This window comes from Herpailurus yagouaroundi, unplaced genomic scaffold, assembly GCF_014898765.1.
Source record: "Herpailurus yagouaroundi ecotype Mexico unplaced genomic scaffold, PumYag 200, whole genome shotgun sequence".
NCBI lineage: Eukaryota > Metazoa > Chordata > Mammalia > Carnivora > Felidae > Herpailurus > Herpailurus yagouaroundi.
In genome coordinates, this window is record NW_024412431.1 from 5,096,876 (window position 1) to 5,104,144 (window position 7,269).

The window sequence follows — 7,269 nt, forward strand, 5'->3', positions numbered from 1 at the left end:
TCCTGTATTTTATTTAACCCCATCTAGGCAAACTATCACCCATCCAACATGCAAATCAATAGAAAAAAAATGATTAATGAGCTATTTTACATCCTTTTGTCCGTACTAAGTCTTAGAAATCCGGTACGTTTTCCCTTGGAGCAGTCCTCAATTCGGGCTGGTCGTTTTGAAGCACTCAGTAGGTACATGTAGCCGGTGGTGACCACGTGGGCTGGCACAGGCCAGGAGGATGGCAGGGGGCAGGAGCATGATCTGACTGTTAAGAAAGATCCCTTTGGCTGCTGTGTTAAAATAAATGGGGAAGAGGCCGTGACTTACCTTGAAATGCGCTAAGAAATGAGGCGCCCGGATAAAACAAGCTATTCATTAGCGCCAAAAAGAAACAAGCTATCAGGTGAAAAGACAGGGCAGAACCTTAAATGTATATTGCTAAGTGAAAGAAGCCAATCTGAAAAGCCTAGGTACCATGTGATTCCCACTCTATGACATTCTGGAAAAGGCAAAACTCTGGAGACAGTAAAAACACCAGTGCTCGGCGGGGGGGGGGCTGGGAGGGATGAACAGGTGGGGCACAGAGGATTTTTAGGGCAGTGAAAATACCGTGTGTGTGTGTGTGTGTGTGTGTGTGTGTGTGTGTGTGACCATAATGGTGGACAGAGGTCATTCTCCATTTGTCCAAAGCCACAGAACGCACAGCACCCAGAGTGAACTGTAAGTTATGGACTTGAGTGGTTAGGAAGGGTCAGTGTGGGTTCATCAATTGCAACAAATGTACCCTCAGGTGGGGATGGTGATGACGGGGGAGGCTGTGCATCGGCAGGGACAGAGGGCACATGGGAAATATCTGCGCCTTTGCCGCAAGTTCGCTGTGAACCTAAAACCGCTCTAAAGGCAATTAAATTCTTAATTCACAAAAATGCTAATGAGGTGGGTGGATAGATGGAGAGAAGGACAGATAATGACAAATCAAGCCAGATGTCAACTGTAGACGCCAAGTGATGGGTGTTCAGCAGACAATTCTTTCCATTTGTCTGTACATTTGACATTTACGCTAAATCGTGGGAGAATAGAGTGTATTCATTTCCTGTGGCTGCTGTCACAAACGGCCACAGACTAGGGGGCTCACCACAACAGGATTCTTATTCTCTCAAAGTTCTGGAGGCCAGAAGTCTGAAATCAAGGTGTCTTCGGGGCCACGTCCATCGAAGGCCGTAGGGGAGGATCCTTCCAGGCCTCTTCCGGCTCCTGGGGGTCCCGTGTGCCCTGACTTGTGGCCCCATCATCCCGATCTCTGCCTCTCTCTTCACACGGCCTTTCCCCTCTTGTTTTTTAATTTTTTTTTTAACGTTTATTTATTTTTGACAGAGAGACAGAGCGTGAGCAGGGGAGGGGCAGAGAGAGAGGGAGACACAGAAACTGAAACAGGCACCAGGATCCGAGCTGTCAGCACAGAGCCCGATGCGGGGCTCGAACTCACGAACCACAAGATCATGATGTGAACTGGCATCCGAGGCTTAACCAACTGAGCCATCCAGGTGCCCTGGCCTTTTCTTCTTCTGTCTCTTATAAGAACACTTGCCACTGGATTTAGGCTCACCTGTATAATCCAGGATACTCTTGTATTGTTCCTATCTTAATTCTGCAAAGACCCTATTTTCAAATAAGACCACATTCACCGGGCGCCTGGGTGGCTCAGTCGGTTAAGCAGTTAAGCGTCAGAATCCTGACTTCAGCTCAGGTCACGATGTCACACACAATTCATGAATTCGAGCCCCCCATCGGGCTCTGCACTGACAGCACGGAGCCTGCTTGGGATTGTCTCTCCTTCTCTCTCTGCCCGTGCCTTCTCTCTCTCTCTCTCTCTCTCTCTCTCTCTCTCTCTCAAACGTAAATAAATAAACTTAAAAAAAAAAAAAAGACCACATTCACATGATCCAAGGGTTAGGATTTGGACATATCTTTTTGGAAGCACAATTCAACCCACAACCCATGAGGCCACGTCTCACGAATCAGCCGTGGGACCCCAGCACGTGGCATAGCCTCTCTGAGCCCGTGTCAGCGGCACACAGTAGGTGCTCAATAAACGGGAGCTATTGTTTCCATCATCCCCAGGGCCTCTCCTGGCAGGTGGTCCACTTGTAAGCAGCCTCTGGGAGCCAGACTTCATGTTGCCAGAGCATCAGGAACAGGGTCTGGTGCCATCCGGAGGAGACGGCCGTGTCCTAGTGGATGGCCCAGGCTCTGGCATCGGAAGGACAAGGGTTTAAATCCCGGTCTCACCACCCGAAAAGCACGGTGACCTTGGGCAGGTGGCTTTGAACCTCTGAGCTTCAATTTCCTCATTTGTAATGGGAGAGGGATGCCGTTCATTTACTTAGCAAATATTTACTGAGTATCTACTATATGCCAGGAGCTGAGCGTGAAGGGTGGGGATAGCGTCGAACAAGAGGGACGAGGTCTGTCCTCAGCGGGGAGCTGAGTGATAAAAACAAGAAATGTGCTATTTAGAGAATTTAAATGAGCTGATGGGTTGCTGTAAACAGGTCAGTAGAGAGGGCTTCCCGGAGGAGGTGATATTAACTGGAGTCTAAATGACAAGAAGGAGCTGGCTATGTGAGAACCATCGGGAAGGGCGTTCCAGGCAGAGGGAAAGGCAAAGGCCAACGATGGCAGTCCTGGTTCCAAGGCTGGGATGATGGACTCAGTCATTTTTTCATCCACTTATCCGTCCAACAAATGGGTGTTCAGCACCGCTCACTGTCCGCAGACAGAGCCGTGAGCGAGGAACAAAGAGTTCCTGGCCCACGGCGAAATACTCAGTAAATGTCAGCAACTACTGATGGTCAGTATATTTGGGGATCTCTTGGAATCCCTCCTTCTCAGTGCGCTTCCCTGAGGGAAACACCTCTGCCCACGACCTTCCCTCCGGAGTAAAAATGACTTCCCTGTTTTTATTCTGGTTGTAAGAGGACGCGTACCAGGGACAAAGAGAGAGAAATACCTGGGTTCTCACCTCGTCGAAGAAAAGTATGGTTAGCTCAAAGGGCATCTTTCTGGATGTTTCTCTGGGCGCGCAGGCGTGCGTGTGCACACACACACAGGTATGCACACACACGTGCACACAGGCCTACGAATGCCTACATATGTGCACATGCTGGCAGTCACACATACACAATGCACACACAGAAGCATGCAAACACGAGTGCATTCACACCCACAGATGCTTGTGGACCCGTGCACTCGTGCATGCAAACGCACGTGCAAACACGTGCATGTACATGGGACCAGGGTTAGGGTGAAGTGAGGCCGATCTTTGAAACCAGGGCCAATCCTGGCTGTATTTGAAAATGTAGGTGCTTTGGGGCGCCTGGGGGGCTCAGTCGGTTAAGTGTCCGACTTGGGCTGAGGTCATGATCTCATGGCTTCTGGGTTCGAGCCCCGCGTCGGGCTCTGTGCTGACGGCTCAGAGCCTGGAGCCTGTTTCAGATTCTGTGTCTCCCTCTCTCTCTGCCCTTCCCCCGTTCATGCTCTGTCTCTCTCTGTCTCAGAAATAAATAAACGTTAAAAAAAATTTTTTTTAATTTTTTTAAAATTTATCTTGATGGTGGAGTTTTCTGACACCCCCTTAGACTTTGCTCCTCACTTGCCACTCCTTCATCTCAACCCTGGTGTGCACACACACGTGTACACGCTCACATACCTGCGTGCACACGCCTGTATGCACACGCTTATGCACATGCATGCACACATGCGCACGAGTTCACACACACACACACCACAACCCGCTAACGGGTGTGAAGTCGAACCAGTTGGTCAGAACCATCAGTCACCCTGCCCCCCCCCCACCCCCCGCACAGTCCTTTCTCCCAGTCGCTACATAGGAGTCCAGTGACATCAACCAGAGCCTTGAAGAGAAAAATACTGTATTTGTGAGAACGACCTGCCTCTCAAAATGGAACAGAAGAGAATAGAAAATATCAGAACTCAGTGCACAGAAATAGGATAAATATACTTTGGGAAACTTTTCTTCAGTTCTGAACCGGGGTAAGACTGCCTTGCGTTGTGAAAAATTAACGCTCTGATGCATGATCAAAATGCTTGAAATATGTGGCTACATATGACGTTTGAAACCTTTGTTCTTTTGTTCCTCTCTCTTCTTTTTTTGAAGTCCCATGTTTATTACGGCATACCCCAAAACTGAACCCGGCTGGGTCCCTGAATATCTGTTTGGAAGAAATTCAGCAGTCACTTGGTATTTGAGAAGCCTGTGTTTAGGTTTTATATGAAGTAAATCTAAATTCGTACAATGTTCAAACAATTGATATTTTCACACATATCTGTTATAGCACCTACATTTAATTTAAAGATGTCTTATGTAAACCTTGAATATCATATATCGCATTTATCTGTATTCAACATTTACGTGTTAAATAGATAGCCATTATAGGGGCTCCTGGGTGGCTCAGTTGGTTAGGCGCCGACTTCGGCTCAGGTCACAATCTCGCAGTTCGTGGGTTCCAGCCCCGCGTCGGGCTCTGTGCTGACAGCTCGGAGCCTGGAGTCTGCTTCCTATTCTGTGTCTCCCTCTCTCTCTGCCCCTCCCCTGCTCACACTCTGTGCGTGTCTCTCTCTCTCAACAATAAACACTAACAAATAATTTTAAAAAATATACGGCCGTTATTTCGTTTGAGGCGTGAGGTGTGAGGTCACACCATATTGACGAATGTACGTTTGCTCATTTTCATTTTCTGCTATTTATTTAATCAACCTCGTAGAGACGGACACTTTCCTTGTCTTCCAGCTTTCCTTAAGGGTTTTCATCGTGGTGTAATAACAGCGAGGTGCTGAGCATTTCATGGAGTCCTCACGATGTGCCCAATGTACAGGTGAGAACATGGGGGCTCTGTGGCATTAATTTATGTGCCTGAGAGCACACAGCTCACAGATGGCAGCACCAGGATTGGAACCCCAGCCGTCTGATTATGGGGCTCTTAACCAGCCTGCATGACACTTGGATCTTTGCATGTTCCCAGAAATGGACGTGCCGGGTCAGAGAGTTCACACAATTAAATGTTTAACACAAACATCCAGACTGCCCTCCATGAAGGTTGTATCATTCTACACTCCCATAAGGGTGCGCAGGTGTGCATCCCCCAAACTTCACACATGCTGATAAGCTTGACAAATAAAAATGAGTCTTTAGCTGATAAATTGTCAGATTGTGCATCCTTGCAAGGGGTTTGTTGACTTTGTATTATTCTTCTGTGAGCCTTTTATTTATGACCTGTGCCCATTTCACCTGTGGTATATTTGTCTTTTTCCATTTGATTCATAAGTGCTCTTTGTATATTAAGGTTCTTAGCGCTTTGTCTGCCATATACGTGGCCAAGAATCTACTCTAGGACCACTTGACCTGGGACCACTTTGAAGGCCAGACAGGTCTGCTTTGATTACCCATCTGGCCTCAATGAATGTTTTTGTTCTGACGTGTCTTTGCTGCAGGCTGTGTTTTATTGGTGCCTCCAGAAGCAAAAGGGGAGACCCTGAGGTCGTATAAACCTCAGTCTTATCCAAACTGACATTTGAACAACACCTCAGCTTTCCATGGCAAGAAAGTTCAAGCCTAGGAGTCAGGAGCCCCAACTTTCTGCCCCAACTGCAATGACTGACTGGGCTTCTTCCTCCAGGTTCAGTCAGAGGTGTTGCGAATTCTGTCCCACCCAGGGCGGTCCAGCCACGCCCACCTCCTCCAAGCCACGCTCACCTCCTAGAGTAGAGCGGAAGTGGCAGACAGAAGAGGTATGAGGGGCATCTCAAGCATGGTCTGGGAGACTGTATGAGGGGCAGGCAGGCAGGAGGGGTCCCCGGCCTCCATGGCTGGCAACCCCTTGGTGCCCCCAGCACCCTCCACATAAAGGAAAGAAGGCCCCGCCTCCTTGGGCCTGCCTACTTTTCTCACCCACTTTTTTTTTTTTTTTTTGACAATTTGGGTGGGAGTGGGACCAAGGTGTCGGTGTATTTTATTTTATTTTATTTTTAATGTTTACTTATTTTGGGGAGAGAGAGTGAGAGAGACAGAGTGCAAGCAGGGAGGTACAGAAAAAGAGAGGGAAACAGAATCCTAAGCAGGCTCCAGGCTCTGAGCGGTCAGCCCAGAGCCCAATGTGGGGCTTGAACTCACGAACCTTGAGATCATGACCTGAGCCGAAGTCGAAAGCTCAACCGACTGAGCCACCCAGGCACCCCTATTTTGTTTCTAAAGTTTATTTATTTATTTTGAGTGAGAGAGGGAAAACGAGTGGGGGAGGACCCGAGAGAGGGAGAGAGACAGAATCCCAAGCAGACTCCGCACCCTCAGTGCGGAGCCTGATGAGGGGCTTAAACCCACAAACCCATGAGATCGTGACCTGAGCTAGATTAAGAGTCGGATGCCCAACTGACCGAGCCACCCAGGCGCCCCTCACCCACTTCTTCATATACTCTTATATCTGGCTTCTCTGTGCCCAGTTTTATTATCTGCAAAGTGGGGATAATGTGAATGATCACGAGTCAGCCTCTGTAAAGGGGTTGGAATGGTACCTGGCACATAGTAGGTGCTCAGTAAACAATATCACTGTTTTAGTGTCACTGTTTGCTGTACTATTATTTCTTTTTATTTTAGAGAGAGAGAGAGTACAAGCAGGGGAGGGGGGCCGAGGGAGAGAGAGAATCTTAAGCAGCCTCCACACTCAGCATGTAGCCCGATGTGGGGCTTGAACTCACGACCCTGAGATCATGACCTGAGCTGAAGTCAAGAGTCGGACCCTCAAACCACTGGTGTGCCTGTTTATTGTATAATTATTGAGGATTACGTGTGGGATGGAAACACAGGGCCCTGGGGTACCTGGAACCCGTCTTTACCTGGCACCATCTGGGTGGACCCTGGGAGGGGGGGAACTGAGGCCCCACCAGCGACCCTCCTTGTCCTCACCCAAATCCCTACCCCAGCCCCTCCAAGGCCCAGAGGGGCCCCCTGGGAAAGTGGCACCGTGGGGACTGCTGCCCAGCACAATTACCGTTTTCATCCTCATTAAACCACATTTTCATTCTAATTAGAGTTTCACTGCCTCCCAGAGAGAAGGGCCGATTACTTTTCAGCATCATTACCAGCCTCTCCCTCCCTCCCCACCCTGCCCAGGTGTCTGTTCCTTCCACACCGGCCAGCCTCGATATCTCCCTCTCTCTCTCCTCCCTCCCCCCCTCCTTCTCTCCCTCCTCCCTCTCCTCCCT